The following is a 19068-nucleotide window of genomic DNA, read 5'->3' as shown; positions in this document are numbered from 1 at the left end:
ACTGGGGAGATACCCAAATGTTTTGTTCGACTGAAAAGCAGTAGAATGAAGCCCAGAGAAATGGACCTGATTCTGTTCCAGAATCCCATTCCTCTGTTCATTAAAAACAAATTTATTTCTGCCCTCCCTATAGTCGTACACTGACAGTTTCTTTTAGTATAATACTTGTTCTCCTCCCACAATGTACTTGTAGACACCATTGAAGTCCCTTATTTGTTTTGCCAAGTTAAATACTAATCATTTATTTTCTCTCATAACAGCAAGTTGTGGATTATCTAATAGTTTTTCCTTCACTTCTCTCAGTTAGAATTCATCTTTTCTGAGCTTGAGTGATCAGTCTGCCATACTGTGTAATGTTTAAATGATAGCTTGCAAGAGACTTATACAGTGGCAATAATAATTCCCCCTGCACTCTTTTAGTTACAGACAGGCATCAAATTTGCCTTTTTTACACCTATATCACATTAGCACCTCGATTTACCCAGGTCTTTTTGCTCCAACAAATAACAAAAATAAGTACAGACAAATGTATTAACTTTTGCTTAATACATTTTTCCATTTCATCTCACTTCTCTGGTACTCACATGGTTTCTTTCCAAGAGAGTGACAAAGGAAGATATTTTCAATAACAATTATAAGTTTCCAACTTCCAAAATCAAAGACCTGAAAATGCTTTTTATTAAAGAATCCAAGCTTAGATTATCACATATTCCCAAGCCCACATGAGGCTTAATTCATTGCTCCTTTGAAATATTCTGAAAGCTGAGGGTTAAGAGGTGTTATATTAGTGCAGAATAATGATGATTAATTTGTGCTTTGTATCAAATGCAGGAGGAGCAGATACATGTGCAGTGAATCCTCTATAATTCCAAAATCTTCCTATAAACTTGAAAATATTCTATGGATGTACATGCCTTAAATGGAACTCGACCAATTTTTCCTGTTTAGCGTGTGGCTGTTGCAGTTTTCCTTCAAAAAACCCTCCCCCTTCTTCTAAGATTCTGGACAGATTCACTTGAAATACACCCTTTTGCATTTTTATTACAGAATAACTAATGAAAATTCCGTTTTAAATGCGCTTTCTGGGAGACAGCGATGTTCTTTTTTTTCGTGATTAACCAGAGCCCGTATTTCAAGCAGCAGGGAAACAGCTCCAGGTAGTGTAAATCAGCATTGCCCAAGATGGCCCTCAATCCTCAGAACAATTTAGTGGGTTTAGATGACAGTTGGCATCTTTGAAATATTCTCTTTTGCAGAACTAGACTAGATGTGACACTTGCTGGAGAAAAAATCTTGCATAAATCTGTCAAAAAAGACTCGATAATATTACTTCACTAGCTGTGGTAACCTTTGGAGGCCAAAGTCCAGACAGGTTGAGAAATGGACCATGAGTCCATAAAGGTGACAATTCCATTAACTGCAATCAGAGAGAGAGGTGAATGGTGAGATAAAGACAAATGACTCCTTCTGTAAAGAAAGGAAAATATGTGTGTGCAGGGGAGAGAGGCAGAATGAACATTTTCCAGCCTTGTCGAGGAAATAAAGACCCAGCCCTGCTCTGTTGAGATCAACACAAAAACGTCCCTTGAGCTCAGTGGGTGCAAGTTTTGCCCCAACATCCCAACTTCTGGTGAATGTCAAGCAGCTATGGACCTCTGAACACCCCAAAATTCCATTTAGATGTTTATTAGCACAAAAATAGAAGGGAAAAAAATATTTAATAAAGTTCCCACTTGCTTGTGTGCTTAGGCAGTTCATACAAGCACCTGAGGGTGGGTTTTAATCTCATTTGATGAAGTATAGCACTTCTTCAAGTGTTATAGGAAGTAGAAGCTGGGAAATACTCTGAATTAAGTGCATACTGGGCTGTTAGACCAGGACTATTCATCTAAACAGGGAGATGGGGAAGTAAAAACCAAATGAATTCTCTGCAACAAGAAGGGATTTTTGAGTGTACAGTAGAAAAAAAAAAAAAAAGGAAATTTCCTTTGGGGGATTTTTTCTGGTTTTAACAGAAATATTAAGTTACTCTTGGATACTGCAGTGGCCAAAAAGGGAAATCCCTGTTTTAAGTTTCTCTAAATATAGCTAGAAAAATAATTCCAATTTTATCAATTTGTGGCCCATTTCCTCACTTTTTGGGCAGCTCACCTTTTAATACCAAAGTCAGAAGCTGATACAAAAAAGCAGACAATATTTCAGGCTCCACCAAAATTCCAGTGTCTTGCCCAGGGCCTGTTCCTGCCTGCCCACTTGGCTGGACACCAATATCCTTTATTCTCAGGGGAGTCAGCCTTCCAAAAAACCACTTGGCACTGGAGTCAGGGCTGCTCTGTTTTCCTAACGTTCGTGGCGGGCAGGATGTTTTCCGACTCTGGTACCCAACAGTTGAGCTTTCCGACAGCACAGGGATTTTTCTTTTGAAACCACACATCCAATACCATAAGAATAAGGGAGGTTCTGTGATCCCGTGTGATCCTGGTGAGAAAATAGGATGACTTTGCTGTCACACAGAGATGCACAAAGGGAAAATGTGCATGGCTCTTGCCGCCTTTGTAAACTCTCCTTCTGTGGTGTGAATGCTGAAAAAATCCTGGCTTAAAGTCCTGTTTCATCAACTGGTTCCCCTCTGGGAAGATTGCCAGAATGAGAAGACCCCCTCCCAAAATGCCTGGTCAGAAAAGCAGCCCACTGGTGGAGTGTGGCAGAGGGAGTGCTCAGTAGTCTGTGCACACAGTGTTTTCGGCAAGTGAAAATGTTGTTTGCTCCCCAGAACATACAGTACAGATACCCCTACAACTTTTTTGCCTATCCCTTACACTCCTTGAATTTTAGAAACGTGACTTTGTCATTAACATTTTTGTTCAAGTGACTCCTGAGCTCAGTGATGTCAGGGCCAGCTCCGGCTGTGCAGCCTTTCCCTTGTGGAACAGACACTGCCCAGGGCAGGGCAGGCAGGTGACAGCTCAGCCAGGACTGGACTCTTCACTGCCCAGGAGCAAACACACTGTCCTGGGAGGCAAACTGCCAGAGACATCCCCCCAACAGCCCTGTGCCAAAACCCAGATGTGCAAAATCGTGAAATCACAATCTGTCGAGCTGGAAATGAATTTCACAAGCCAAGCTGTGAAAATCTCCTCAAATTTCACAATACCTTACATCTCCAGAAAAATGGCGAACAAAGGTTAAATATTTTTTTCTGCAACATCCTTCCAAGAGTTATTCCATAGGACATGACCAGCTTGCATGAAGTACTTTGTTACAGTGGTGATATATCACACAGTGGTGCCAAATCCAGTCAGTGTGGGGAGGATTGAAAAGGCTCAGCCACCCTGCAGGCAGTGTGTCCTGATGCCATTCCTGGCACCTTCTACAAAAGGCAGATTCTATTTTGCCCTTTGAATTCCAAAACTGGTGAACACAGTCATGGGAGGCAATCAGTCAGGATCTGTTAATTTGCAAAAAATATAACTGTCTGTTCTCCAAGGGTAAGATTAAGTGGGATCTGTACTTCCCAGATTATAAACAACACGCAGCTTTTCTCCTTAACTCATTACAAAATGTACAAATGTTCCAACGCCAGCTCTGTAATCTTTTAAAATCTTAAAACAGAACAGGGGCTCATTCCATTGCATAAAAAGAAGTTTGTAGGATCATGTAGCTACCTGCAAATCACACACAGATAAACCAAACAGCACGAGAAACAGGGATAAAGTCACCTTTTATGTAGCTGGTTCCTGTAGCAGTGAGATTGTCATGCTCTGTATACAACCCAAAACAAATTGTCTGTTTAGAATTAAAATATGATACTGTTTCCAGAAGTTTTGCCTCCAGGGAGATCATTTTATACCACAGGGCAGATTCAGCTCTGGTGTAGGATTTCTGATTTTCATGGAATTGCACCATTAAGGAATTTGGCCCAACATCTTGCCCACACTGATGCAATTCAACTTTTAAGGGACAGCTATGGGGTTTCCTCCTAAGTCAGGCCAAGTTTCTGGAACAAGGGAAGTCTGTAAAAGAAACCGTTGGAGGGATGTTTTAGTCTGGCATTTAGGAACATTCCCATATTAGAAAACGTCACAGGATTTATTTTGTATGTCTTGCATGTTAGAATTTCGTGCTTTTTCTTCTTTCCTTTCAGAGACATTGTCAGTAGGTGGTCACAGCAAAACTGGATAAACCCCAAAGAAATGTAATGAAATTATTATAGACAGAGTGAGTAGAAAGACATTTGCGGATCCAGTTCCTTCTGCCTTATCTTTGTTACATAAGCCTATTTTCCATACTTAATGTATTGCCTGAGCTTGCAATATATGATTAACAGAACGTCTGCACCACTCAGGACTCTGGAGAAAAATGTGAGATGTTAATTTGCCAACATTTTAGGTAACTTCAAATATTCTGGGCGTGACTGATCTCACAGAGTGCTTGGGATTTATGCTTTGCATGACAGATGGAAATCTAAATAAACACACTGATGCTCTCACTGATGTTGAAAACTTCTGTGCAGGAACGAAGAGCTGTAACACTTCCCTGCTCCTGGAGCTAACCTGGTATTTCCTAAAATCATGCAGCTCCGCAGGTCATGGCCCAGCAAACAGGAGTTTCCCCAGCTCTTCCTGCCAGCGCTGCATGTACCGGGCACTGTGACGGGGTGGAAATCTGATGCTGTCAAGGGTCTGGGGGAGATTATTCCCTTCCCTCTGCAGTTGGTTGAGCTGCCCAGACAGCGTGGAGCACATGCTCAGGTTCTTAAGGCTTCCTGGGAAAATCAACACCGTTTCAAAACCACACCAGAACCAAAACTATGGAAAGATTAATCGAGCTTGGGTCAAGAGGGAAGAAGGATGCAATAGCTTGTGACAGCAGTGAGCTGATAAATGATATGCCCAATTCTTAGCTCTCTTATGAATAAGTCAGAATATTCAGTGCATCGCATCAAAAACTCCTTTGGACTATTGATATAATATCTGAAAGAACATGGAAAAATGATAGGACAGTCAAAGGTACAATTTAACTTTCCTGCTTGCATTCTTACACTAAGCTGACAATCATAAAGCCTCAGTATAAATCAAATGGCGCAAATGCTCTCAGTAAATTAAAATACAGACAGAAATATGTGTAGAATATGCTTTTATGTGTGTACAAGAGTTACAAAAAACTTTGGCACAGCTGCAGTTCACACAAGAAGCAGAATGAACCTGCTTTAAGCATTCCTTAAAATCCCATTCTGCTTTGGTAACCTCTGGATTTTGCAGCTTGTCTTCCCAAATCTATGATAAAACTATCATGGCTTTAATTAACTTTTTGAGTCATTGGCCAGTCAAAAAAGCTGAAAGTGAAATAAAAAGCAAGACACGACAAAAATCAGAAATACTAGATGTATTTGCCATTTCTGTCAGCCACAGCTATGAATGTTGTGATAAAGCAAGATAAGAAATTGAGGAAGGAAATAAGTGGTAACTGCATTCTTATTTTAGAGTATTTTATATCTTATTGTTCCAAAATGAGGAGGAATATGTGACTGGGTATGTAACTCCACCCTCTCCAAGGATTGCTGGGATCATTATTTGTGAGTGTATCCAAACACCAGAAGAGTTTCCTTCCCTCCAGTCTGTTGCAGTCATGGAAATGCCATGGGACGTTCTGGTGGACACCTCATCCCTGTGGTCACAGCATACACTGGGAAGTCATCATCTTGGGACATATGGGACTGGAAAATTAGAATTGCAGATAATTATCCCATATTTCCTTCTGTGGAATCCTGGCCACTGAGGGTCAGCAGCTAAGAAGCAAATCCATGTGCAGGACATGACTCTGCCATAATGGGCACAGGACCTGACAAAGGGTTGCTGAGAGAGCAACCTTATCCTTTGTGACCACCTATCACAGTCACCTTGAATGCCAAGTGCCCTGCTTCAGTTAACTCTGGGTTTTTTCCTCCTTACTTTATTGTTTTTAAATGAACTGGCAGGTCGAAGTTTCATCTAAAGCTACTTCATATGCTTTTCTGCTTTAAAAAAAAGCCCCATCTGAGGATTATCTACTCAACATGAAGCTTTAAGAAATCACATTGATCTGGAATAAAAAAAATATCTGAGTTATTTTGTTTAAATGTTAGTGAAGGAAAGGAATCCCAGACAGAGCCGTGAATGTGACTGTTTGCCATCTTTTGAGAAAATAAATGTTCTAAGTCAGCTCAGTGGTACTTGTGCAACTGAGTTTCCAATGTTGAAAATTGACACCAATACCATGACCTGAATAACTTAAAATTTTGAACCAAGAGTAATGTCCCCCTGTAAAAGAAGGACCTCCCAAATTAAAACTCCAACTGCTCCATTTTGAGCTATAAAACTGTTTTTCCAAGCTGCTCCCTGTATTGGGCTTCAAACCAAAACTGAGTGAGTGCAGAGGAGGAAGTCTGATGTACAGCAGTTAAAATATATGAAGGATTTGGGGGGTTTTGCTACATCAAACCCTTCAAAGAACAACATATTTGCAGTTTGGTAGTGCAGGCATTTCGCTACCCACTGGAAGCGGAGGAATATCTGTCACGGAGGAATACATGGAGGAATATGCTGCTCTCAGATGATATCACAGGCTGGTCATGTCCTTGCTACTTTAACTTTTTCTCAGGCAGAAGAAAATTAGTGTCACCTGTGGTGGGTGGGTGTCCTGGTTAGCTTGTTCTCTTTCATTTTACGTACTCCTATTGGAGGGAAACAATTCAGAGGCTGAGTGGTATTTTTGGCCTTTTAATCACAGCCTGTTCAAGGCAATCCATATTTTGGCAATGGCCCACAATGTTATCTTCATCTGTTACCTATTGCCAGGTTTATTCCATAGAATTTTGCACAGATCCACAGATCCCAGGACCAAGGAGGCTTCTGGCTGGAATTCCTCCCAGCCCAGCTCCCAGCAATCCATCCCAGCCCTTTGGAGTGTGTTTAGCCTGAAAAACCCTACATTGGGACTCTGGGTTGAGCAGCAATGTTTGGGACACCCACTCGATGTCCTTAATGTTGGGTGACAGGAAAGCACGGAGGGAATGAGCCACTGCTTTTGGTTTGCAAGGTCCTGAAGCCCTGAGCTGTGGTTCTAGGGGATCTCTGCTCTTTGACAATACTTCCCACCACGTGCTCCAGCCAGGAAGATGGATGTACCTTAGTTAAAGTGAGTCATTCACTGAACCTGGGCCAAACTTTGAAGCAAATCTGGGCCAGTTTACTGCCTCAGGAGGAAACCTGGTTTTTGCATGAATTAGATGTGAAAATAAGCAGAGCCTGACTGACATCTCCTCCAAATTCCAACTGTAAGGGTAAAGCCCAGAGGGCATGAGCCTCAGGCATGACAAAAATGAGGAGGGGAAAATGAGGCTTCCTGTCTCCCCTGCAAAAGCCAGAGAGACACATTTTACTCAGGACTTAGGCTAAATTGTTAATGATTTATACACTAATTAAGTAGTGTTTATAGAATGGCTTACATATGTAAATGGCTGCAAAGATGCTTACGTTTTTCCTGCACTCTCCAATTAAACCAACTTTCATTACAGAGCAAAACAATTCCATCCCAACTTGTTACACCAGTTCTTTAGCCAGGCAGCTTTGCAGCCACTGCTCCCAGCTCAAACTGGGCTATTGTGTTTCTCTAAGGAAACTTCTGTGCTGGTTTGTAGTTGTTTTAATTCCATCACAGATCACATTCTGTTTAATGATAATTTGATTTTGCATTGCAAGACCCAGATGTACATTAAGAGGTCACAACCTTTCCATTTATCTCCTAAAGTAACTATTTTTTCCCTGAGTTCCATCAGGTTAAAACAGTTAGCAATTTTTCTCCTTGAAGTGTCCCTTCAGCTTGGCCAAGATATATAATAGATCAGTGTAGCTACAAATGCATTACAACATTAGTCATCAATTAGTTTTAAACCATCGCTGTAATATATCATTTATCCAGCTTGCTGTAGCACTATTGTGAACATTTAATTTTTTAAAGGCATCTTGATTTTTTAACCTGACGGCTGCATCCCCCTTTTGTCTCCTGTACAGACATCTCCTTAAGGAACAATAAAAATTAGATTTGTTTGACCTGCACTCAGGGTTCGTTTAAGCGAGATGGATTTTAATTGCTCTGCCCAGCCTACCAGACAGTTTTTATGTAATATCCCAGACATTTACGCACTGTCTTTTCCCTTGCTGTAAGCAGGTGTGTGTGCCCACAAATGCCTGTAAAGCAGCTCTTGCAATTCATTTCACATCTCTGACAATCCTCTGGGAGATTGCTTTCTCTGAGATACTGGTTGGCATCAAATTAAGGCCTCCGGTCCTTGCCACTTCTTCCCTCCTATCACCATTTCCTTTTGTCTTTAAGATTCACCTTCTTGTGTGGCTAATTCTAAAAGGACCTTGCTGAGGATCGAGTTCCCTGGGCTTGTGTTGTCATTGTATGGCACAGGTGACTCACGCCTGCCTCTCTCCGTGGTGAGAATGGCTACAGGGCCTTGCCTGTGTCTCCCCAAGTCCATGGTGTCCTTCCAATAAGATCTACAATTGGAAGAAGTTTGGAGTGTAAGAGAGCTCAGACTGCGAGCAGCAGGTACCTTTGAGGATCTCTAACTTCAATTAGGAAGTCAGGCGAGGAAGTTATCACTGACTCAGAGCCCGGAACACCCCGGCTGCTCTGCCAGCTCCGAGTGGAGGCACAATGAGCTCACATTTGCCCAAGATGAACTTTATTTGCTCCAGCTGCCCCATCAAGGAGAGGAGAACCTCATGTGGAGAGTTCTCTCCCTGCTATCTCTCCCCTTCCACGGGTGATACAATCTGAAGATGAGGTCCTCTGTTTTTCCTCTTCTCCCCATTCCTAAAAAGGAAGATTTGGCTGTCCCGTGAGTTACCAAATCAGCACAAAAAAATGGGCCTCCTAAGCAGTTCTTTGTGCCTACAGCTGGTTCTGGTCTCCTCTCTGTTGGACACACACATGTACTTAATTCCCAGTTGTGCTGGATGCCTATTAAAAGAACAAATCTGCAAGTGAGGAGGGTCTCTTCTGCCGTGTCAATGGAAGTGAGATATGTAAATCTCCTGCGTGCTGAGGCAAATGAATGCTCAAAGTGCTTGGGAGAACAGCTGGGAAAGAGAATAAGCAGTTTTTATTCTGCTGCAAAGTGTCACTGATCCAACTCGCTAAGCTGATCCTCATGTGGCACATTGTGCTTGCTCCATGATTCTGCCTACTGCTTCCAGGGGGGTAATTCAGAGTGCTCAGCACTTCAGTCAGCACAGAAGAAGGCACAGACCTGCTTCTCCCACAGTGCTACAGCCAGCATGGTGCAGAGCAGCAAGGGAGCACTGGGTGGGGGAAGGACAATTCCATTCAGGGGCCCTGTGAGGGAGTGGAGGTGCAGATCATGGTGAGGCACAGAGAAAGCAGTGGAGGAGCTGGGAGATCTGCCTGTCTTGCCAGCCTGGGAAGCCAGAAGAGGGTTTGGAATAATCTTGTTCCATGCCACTGCGTTTCTCTCTTTTTATCTGCCAGTGGTAAATCCCAGTCCCTCAGGAAACATCCTGGAGTGAGACTGGTACGTGATGATGGGGTAATCACAAAACATTTAAAGAAAATGAAGGGTGCTGTAGGAGGCTGTGGAAAGAAATCCTGTTTTCTTTTCTTGAAACTGAGCAGAATTGCATGTTTGACAAAACACCTGCACAGCTCAAGGAATTCACCTTCCACCTGCCCTGCCTGGGCCAACGCTCCAGTGCCACCATAAACACATGGGTGGCTTCCCTCCGGACAAGAGAGAGGAGCAGCAGAACATGGTCAGTGTTAATTGTGGCATCAGTGAAAGAAATTCAGATGAGGCATTCACTGAGAAGAGCCTTAGAAGACACTTGATGCAGAATTTGTGAACACAGCAGTGCCATCAGGAAAAGGGATGGGAGGTCCAGCACACTTACTTTGCATGTGGATAGATAATTCTTAATTTCATATTCTGTGTTTTTTTTTTCTCTGGGGCTTTTATATCCATCAGTAAGCCACACCAGTATTTTTTACTTCCCTGACAGAAGCACTGAAAATCAGAACCCATTTATTTAGTAACAAACAAATGCAGAAATAAGAGCAGGCTGTAACACTAGAATACACATTTGTAACCCTCTGAGGACCAGATACAGCAGAGCTGGAACACTCAGCAGCTGTAATGTGCACTGAGAAGTCACATTTGCTCAAGAAAAGCCACATTACTTATATTAATTGGATGTGTCCAGCTCATCCTGAGTCCACTTAAGCCTTGGCAAACCTCTAGCTCTGAGCATAACAAAGGTATTAATACTGATATTCCTTTATATTATCCCATTTACATAACGACTCCCACCTTTGCAGCCTAATACTTATTCTTTGGAACACAGAGAACTATTGACTCATATCTGGATTGGGTTGCCAAAACCTCCTAAATTTAGAGATGTTTGGAACAAGAAAGGGAGTTTGGTTCAGACCCATCCACAACAGCAAATTAAACACAAGTCATCATCAGTGCGAGCGACATTTTCGGCATGTCCAGAGCCTGGCGAGAGCTGACATTCCTTCTCCCAGAAAGATTTACAGAATTTGTGCATTGAAAAGCATTGAGGTAAACCCTGGTCTGAGGGCCAAGTGCATAAATTAGACCTGTCCCCTCCCTTCAGTAAATTACAGACGTACAGGCCATCGGTTGGCTCGCTGTGCTCTTGGCAACTCCAGCAACTCTGCGAGTGTGTGTTCACAGAAAGGGAGTTTGTGTCGTACTCACACATTTACATTTCATTTTCTGAGGTTTTGGTGCAAGGAATATGTTGTATATCATTTCTTCCCTCCATTCACATCAGATACTGGATTAAACAGGCTGAGAAAAAAGAGTAATATTAAAATGTTGGCACGAGCTGCAGTTTCTCAGCGGAATCTGTGTCGCCTGCACTTTGGTTTAAATGATGTAGGTCAATGTTAGGTCAGCAAGAAGTGCTGGATTAGCATCTGCAGAGACTGAGATCTTCTCCTCATTCACAGAACACGTCCAGATCAAGAAACTGCATTAAAGCTTCATGCACAAAGTTGCCTTAGAGGACAGGATATTTCCTCAGGCCAGCCAAGTCCTCACCTGTTCCTCCAGCCCATGGTTTATATGGAAACCAAACTGGCCAGTTGGCAGAGTGACGAGGGTCAGACACTACCAAACTGCTTCTTCAAACACTGTCAAGGCTTTTATGAGCTGTATATTTGCAGAAGTCCATGTACCTGTGAAATAACTGAATCACTGTCTTCCATGTGTCAAAATGATGCCATTTCTGGGCTGTTCCGTCTTCCTCCCACAGACCTGCCACGTTTTAGGTGGAATGCTTGGCCTGAAAACCCAAATACGAGTGGCAGCTCAGACTGGCTCTAGAAAAGGGACACGGTGAATGGCACTGGGAACCCCACACAACACACCAAAAGGACGCAGTTCACTCCAGGCTTTCAGCCTCCCAAACTGGATTAACTGTGTGAAGGTTTTCTCAATGACCTGAAGAACCAGTAGAACCTTTCATTGAAAGCTGAAAGCCTCATGTAATCAGGCAACATGGGAATTCAGGTTTCTAAAAAAAAAAACAACCAGTATTTTGAGCATACTGCAGGAACTGCTGCTACGAAGTTATGCAAATTCCAGATCTTCTGTTTCTGTAAATAAGAATTTTTCAGGGGAGAACATATAGAGGAGACAGTCGTGCTCTAGCCTGAACAGGGATTGGGAAATTCAGGCTCTAGTCCAGCTCCACTCAGACACTTCAGCTCACTGGCTTCCATTTTCCATGGTAAGACCAAAACAATGGTAATAAAAATCACAATGAAAGCAATTGAAAAATATTTGCATAATTATTTAGCGTGTGTTTGCATGCTTTGCATGTTAAGGCATTGCTCCTCATCCCACACTCTCAGGACAGATAGGGAAGTAGAAAGTGTGGAGCTGAGTGGGAACAAAACATGATGTGTGTAGAAGTAAGTTCAATTCTGTGGGAAAACAAGCTGAAATGTGTATTTAAGAGAGACTAAATATTGAAAGATTCACAGCCTGGTGGAAAAAAATCGGTGAGTTCACTTAGGGAACAAAGGCTGTGACACAGAAGGAAGGATGGAAATAATTGTGGAAGAAGCTGATGAATGGTGGGCCAGGCTGGAAATACTGGTAGAGCTGAAATTGTGACAGGTGAACAAAGAATGATGATGATGATTGATGATGATGATGATGATGATGATGATGACGACGATGATGATGATGAAGAATCCCTTTTCAGTTTGCAGAGTGATGGAACATGAGTCCTGCTGACTCAGGGTGAAACCCAGACTGGGAGATTCCGCTGCTGCAGGGCAAGGGCCACCTCGGAATCCTCGGTTATCTGGGATCCCAGCCACTTCCAAAGCACAGCTGAAGTCAAGCACCTGCCTGGGGAAGATATTGCTCCACAAGCCTTTGATGTGGCACATTTAGCAGCAGGTTCAACCAGTAATTCATTGAACAAAGCATTCAAGGCAATGGGACAAACCCATGTGGGAATTAGCCTGAGTCACATTGTGCAGGAGTGGCACCCTTAAGCTGAGCCCATCCTGGAGCTGTTCCCTTTTCATCCATTCAGGCTCTGCCACAGATTGAGTTCTCCAGCTGAAATACCAAGCTCTCCCTCATCTGGGATAAATTTTACCTTGATTTTCAGACACCACTTTATGTGGACAGGCTACATGAGGTTTCCTGAACTCTCACCCAGGGAGATGGAAATATCAGCAGGAGTTAATGGAGAGATGTCAGCTTGGGAGATTTAACTTACTGTGTCCCCTCAGTGCTTTGCCAACTTTCAGCTGAGGCTGGTTGTATGATTTGGTGAACTAAACTGGGGAAAGGCTGATTGGAGAACAAAAAATGGAGCTGGGGGTTCCATACTCCAGGAAGTAAAATGATAATCCCTTATCAAAAGACAAATATATGATACTCTGGCAGTAAAATTCATAAGAGCATCATGAGCTATAAATTAAAAAAAAAAAAAAAAAAGAAAAAGACAAAGGCATAAAGAAAAACAGAGTAATCCAGCCATGGGAAAACAGCAAGAAAAGCAGCTGGTTCAGATATTCATATTGACAAAACTCTGGCTGGATATCAAATATATCCCTTCCCACCCCAAAATCCTGTGGGCTTCAAGGGAGCACAAACATCCCTTGTCATTGTACATCGTTACTTGCCAGTCCTACTCTGTCCAACTACCAGAGCATTGACCTCTGAATGCAGATACAAGTGGTCCTTATCACCCTTTACCCCACAGTACAGTCCTGTGGGTTCATGTGGGGAGAAGCATGAGTTGCCATATGGAACATATCAGCCAAAGGAAAGTATTTCTGTCTTACAAAGAAGGCCATTCACCATCTCCCACTGGTGTCTACCATAAAACCAAAGTGAGGTTGTTTCAGCACTGTCTGGTCTCAGGGAGTGTGGATGGATGCCCATCCAGTTTTACTGCAGTCTGGAACAGAATTTCTTCATGCAAGGAGCACATTTAGCTGTCTGCAAATTCCGGAGATGTTTTCAGTAGAAGTGCAAGGTTGTGCTACCAAAGGAGAACATGAGCCAAAGATGTTCTCTTATCCATATCCTATTAAAGGTCAGCCAGAGCTCTTACCTCAGTGCTATAATGTGACCAGAAACTTAATTGAAAATATACAAAAAGGTTATTAACGAAGAGATGAAACTGTAGTAAATTTAATATAGCCCGCAGAAGGACTCTCGCTAGAAAGAGAAGGTTACATAGATAGATAGATAGGCCTTTAATTAAGGTGTATTGCTGGGTTAAGTGTAAATTTTCCAAGCAAAAATGAAGATAGAAAACTGGTAATTGCTTCCAATTTATATTATAAAAATCAGTCATATTCATTTTAGTTCCTATGACAGCCTTACTTAATTCTAAGCTTCATTCACTTAATTGGAAGGGAGAATTCTTTGAGTAAAAACATAAGGAATTGAGGAAAGAGACAGGCAGATTGCAAGAACTGAATGAACAGCACTTTAAATGAAATCATTAAAACCCCTCGTCCAAGATTCTCAGTAGATTCATATTTGCTGTCCCCAAGGGATATTTGTTATCAAAGCTGAGTAGGAAAAGATTGGGAATTATATCAGGAAAAAAAAAATCTCTAATGGTTTTTTGAAAATTGAATCTGAAGAACTCCCTCTTTCTAATACTGTCATAATTTTTCCATGTCTCAAAGTTAGTGCAGAGTAGAAACTCAGATATTTCTCTCACTGACACCTCTTGCAACTCTAGTGTCACACACAACACAAAGGTTCACAAAGGTGCACAGGAACTACATTTACCTCAACCAAATTCTCACTTTGTTCACAACAGACTTCAGGGGGGAGTACATTCAAGGAGGGCTTTGTTGTGGGTGTTCACACAACTCTCCTTGCGTAAATCAGTCTTAGGGGGAAAAAAAGCCTTCCTGAAGTGGTGAGTCTTTGTGGGTTTGGGAGTCAACCATGGTGATTAGGAAACAATCCGTGATGGCTGAGGTGGCAGATAAGAAGCACAGATGTGAAGAGCTGACATTTAAAATTGATACTCCTGGAGAATATAGGTGATTCACAAGAGCAGATATCAGAATCACTTGATGACTACTGTTGAATAATAAGTCTACATCCATTCAAAGATTAAAAAAAATCGTTGTCCTAACGAAAATTGACTTATGAGAGGGGTTTAGTTCTGCAGGGTGAATATTCACAGAGCTTTATGATGTGTAACTTCTCTCTCTCCTTCCCCTGACAAAGCCCAACACAGGATGGTCTATGGATGTAAATTCTCCACATTCTCTGTTCCTAGACAGGAGATAGAATTCTTAATTAGAATCAGCCAAGATGAACGGAATTTTAGTCCCTCCATGCATAAATGAAAACCAGTGCATCAGGAATGCATTTGTGGTGCAGGCAGTGGGTTCTGTCACAGGCAAATGCATCAGCACCATTCCTAAGTCTTTTTGGGATCCATTTAAGCAACCACTTGAAGAGGATCTGTAGCAGAAAGTGGGGAAAGCTGAGGCAAAGGTACTAAATCTCTTCCTGTCAGAAGTCAAATGATGTTAGAGAAGTTACTCCATGGATGGTTTTGGTCTACTTCTCTGGTTTCTGGAGGGAAGTGACAAGGGACACTGTTCCATCAATTGAAAAAAGAGAAGGTTAAAATGTCCAGATGCCAGTCGTTCAGAAATATAAAATAATCATGCTGCAAAAGTAATTAACACTTTCAGTTTTCAAAGGGCTGAGGAAGCTTTGACTAATTAAACAGTAAGGTTAGAGTAATTGAAACTCAGATGTTAGGTTGCTAAGGGGAACAGAAGAATAGACTGAATTAATTATCTTAGAAAATTCAAGACTAAAACACCAAAACATCCCTATGTTTACGTGAAAGGAACGAGCTCTCGGTATGTCAAGAACATTGAAGGTAGCAACAATAAATTTTTATCTGTCAGCAGGAAGGGAAGATAGAGCTCCAGAACACCCAGGGAGGATTAGGGAGAACAGTAGACAATTGACAGTGAAACACAGACAAAGCTGGGAACATAACCATAAAGTGCTTGAGGAAATCCCTAAATCCACTGGTATTAAAGCATTTACAGGGACTTTTCAATTTCATGGCAGCCTCACTATCAGAGAGTTCTGTCATTTCTGACAGTGGAAGCAGGCTCAGGTTTTCAAGTTAAAAAAGCTTTAGTGAGGTTTGAAGTTATTCCATGAAACAATTTCAGATGATTTCCCAAGATATAGCCAATAGCTACCAGTGAGCCTTAGCTGGGAATACAGAAACAAGTTTAAAAGAGGTAAGATAGAGGATGAAACGGGAGCATTTCAGCTGCTGGGTAGGGAGCACACACTGTCAGGGTTCAGTGATACCTTATCGCAACAGCAAGGCATTCTCCAACCTTTGCTTCTGCCTCTGAGCTACTTTTGCCAAAATTTATAATTATACCGAGAACTGGATCATTGAAATAACCCAAGTAGAAAAAAAAAAACCAAAAAAAAAAAACAAAACCAGGGGGTTGTCTATTTTCCTTAGCCCAGATTATGTCCATGATCTAATTGAAAGCACAGCTCCACACACAGCTGGACTGGCACCAAGAGGAGCCAGGAACCTTCAGCACAAGGGCAGAAATGAGCTTCCAAGAGTAGAAGAATTTTTTTTTTTTAATAATTGCAAATGCTTTGCTTTTGTTTTCAGTAGACATAAAATAATCTGCCTTCAGGAAAAGAGAAGTGAGATAACTTCCATTTTCCAAGGGGAAAATGAGCATCCAGGCAGTCACCATGAACCTGCTGAAATGTTGGGAGTTCACAGCCCACCTTCCCCTTCTCACTGAGACACACAGAACAAGCACATTACTTTGGCAGTTCTGATAAACATTTATTAAGAAACAAGTCCTAAAAAGAACTTTTGTGATATCTGAACAGACTAAGATGTGAAAACCCAGAAAAAGCTGAAGAAATATAATGGACACTCCCTTTGCTGTCAGTAAGAACAGGGTCTAGATATGCATAAGAAGAAGGGAAAGGGGTTATTTCAGGGAACAAACATCCATGGATCTTACCCAGAGGGGAAGACTCAGCCGCTCTTAACTGGAAGTATCCCCAGTCCTACCCTCTACCAATTCCTCCAAGAAACTCAGAGTGGTTGCTGTTACACCACAGCTCTGCCGTGCAGTGCTTGTGACAGGACACAGCACGTGTAGGGAAATGCAGCTGTTTAGATGAACTCCTCGCTGCATTTCCTGCACATGAGACCTCTCTAGCTTGATCCTTTTGCCTTTTTGTCTGCTCTGACACAACCACAAAGCTCTGGATCCCAAAGCTCAGCCAGGCCCAGGAGTTACTGCCCACCCAGCTGGTCCAGGCACCATTTCTCAGCATCCCTCGCTCATCCCCTCTCCTGCCACCTCTGCATCTTTGTGCCTTTTCATCTGGATCTTTCTCTTCCATTTTTAAACCTCTACTTCTTCCCATGTGCAGAGTCTTTACCAGCACAGTGGCACCTTCCCTGTCAGTGTTATAATCAGCTGGAAGGCAGGAGTGAATTACACTATCACCCCTGTGCTAAGAGATAACACCATGGAAGTGGTCTGAGCTCTCATGGACAGTGCACAGAGCAGGAGAGCAGAAGCCTGAGCTCATCCTGCCCCTGACACCCAGCTCAGCCTCAGGCCAGTTCCAAAGCCTGATCCCAGCCCTGCTGAAGTCATCACAAAGGGCTGCTGGGTGTAACAGCACAGGATGAGCTCCAGCATCTCTCCTCTGCTGTTGTCTCAAGGTGTCTCTAGGGTGAAAGCGTGTGAAGTGTTTTCAAAGATTTAAAGTACTACAGTTGTCATCCTACAGTTCTTATTCATTCCTGATAATTTCTGCCTGTGGGAGTAGGCCCATTGGCTCCATAGTCGTCATTATTTGTAACATTTCTTGTATTATTCACAACACATCTCCTTCTCTGACACACTTTTATTAATTTTAGAAGTGGAACATTTTTAGCAGCAACCTTTACATATTCAACAGATGCATGATATAATTAACCAAGAAATGTCGTAAGAAACACAAAGAAAATATTCTTCTCATTATATTCAATATTTAATTGCTCACAGTTATTCTCAAATCAAACCTTCTGCTGCTCAGAGAGAGTTGTCACAGATCACTTACATTGTTTCATGGGGTTTTTTTTAGTGAGGCTAAGAGCTCATTTTCTTAGTTTTAGACTGCTAATCTATCATAATGAAAAAGGAAAATCACACCCTAGGTTAAGGGCGTGGCGTTAGTACTCTACCTCCAATTTTGCAAATACCCTGTAGAGATTTTTTTTTTTACTGCATCAAACAAAGATTTACAAGTCTTGTCCCATATTGAATCTACCTGATGGAAATTTCAGCAGCCCCATAATGATGCCAGAGTTTGCATCCTCAAAGAAAAGTAAAGTAGGTCTAGAACAGATAAGGGTTTGGCCAAGTTTGCCAAAGTTTAATTTTCTGACTGAGTGGCCCATTTTTTTTCCCTTCATTATCCTAAAAGTTGGAGTTGCTCATTTTCTCTTCTGCCATCCATTCTTTGCTATTGTTACTACAGAATGAAGGAAACATTTTTTCCCCTAGGAAAGACACTTACAGGATAGAGATTCCCAAGGTGGTCTGTAGAGTAGTTGTCTCCCCTTTTTCTATTCCAAAAAAAGTTGTAATGAGCCAAAAATCTGCTACAAATGCCACCTCTAAAGAGATAAAAAAGTTGCTAAGACACTCTGAGTATATGGGCAGACTGGAACAAGGTTAAGTGAACCATTGCTGGCACCCAGAATCATGGAATCTGTGATCCTATGGACCTGTGGTCCTTGGCACATGGCAGTGAATCAGCATTTGCTTTATCTTACCTAACTTCAACTGTCTAACATCAATAAACTGCCCTCTCCAGATTCCCTACATGTTTTGCTGAGTATTAGGAAGTGGTATTAGGAAGCAACTTCAAAGGACAACTCATTCCAGCCCAGCAGAACAAAGTGAGGCGGGATGAGTCAGCTCTCGGTGCTTGTCCCCTCTGCCAACAGCTCAGGACTTGGGTGCCTAGTTGAGGCTGAATGCTTAACTTCACATGGCTGGAGCTGGGTGAAGTGAACCACATTCAGATTTGTATTCAACATCAAATCCTGCTGCTTCCCACAACCTGAATTATTTTAGTCATCAGGTGCCTTACTCACTGCCTTTTGCTGCTTTGTTCAAGGAGCATTTACAGAGTAAAAAGACTTTCCTAGAAATGAAAAGGAGAATGCTGCTTGCATTTCTAACTTTGCTTCTGGTAGTGCTCCCTGCAGGAGGGGGAGGTGTGGGTGTGGTGGGCTCTGTGTGTGTAAGAGATGGCAGTGATGCAGCAGCCAGGGAGGAGGAGATATTTCCAAGAGCTTCCTGGCAAGCAGTTGGTCATCCAGGCATCAGGAGAACACAGAAAAGGGATGACTTGGTAGCCAGAGCTGCCAGAGCTGATTCTGGTCGGTGCACCAG

At 42.3% G+C, this 19068-nt stretch overlaps 2 long non-coding RNA genes across 4 annotated transcripts in view; one reads left to right on the top strand and one right to left on the bottom strand.

Moving 5' to 3' along the window:
- Positions 1 to 226: 226 nt before the first annotated feature.
- LOC137478813 (uncharacterized) overlaps positions 227 to 19068 on the bottom strand; it is a 154747-nt gene continuing 135905 nt past the window's right edge. For 2 of the 3 annotated variants that reach the window (XR_011001810.1, XR_011001808.1), the window contains 2 exons: positions 4554 to 5716; positions 227 to 1417 (listed from right to left, as the gene is read on the bottom strand). This is a non-coding gene — a long non-coding RNA (uncharacterized lncRNA). The remainder of the gene's footprint in view (positions 1418 to 4553; positions 5717 to 19068) is intronic. The other variant, XR_011001809.1, reaches the window with a different exon arrangement.
- Positions 8609 to 13060, top strand: LOC137478811 (uncharacterized). The gene is made up of 2 exons (XR_011001807.1): positions 8609 to 12217; positions 12306 to 13060. It is a non-coding gene; the product is annotated as an uncharacterized lncRNA (long non-coding RNA).

Source organism: Anomalospiza imberbis, chromosome 9 (assembly GCF_031753505.1).
Source record: "Anomalospiza imberbis isolate Cuckoo-Finch-1a 21T00152 chromosome 9, ASM3175350v1, whole genome shotgun sequence".
Taxonomy (NCBI): domain Eukaryota; kingdom Metazoa; phylum Chordata; class Aves; order Passeriformes; family Viduidae; genus Anomalospiza; species Anomalospiza imberbis.
This window is presented reverse-complemented; position numbering and strand designations above follow the sequence as displayed.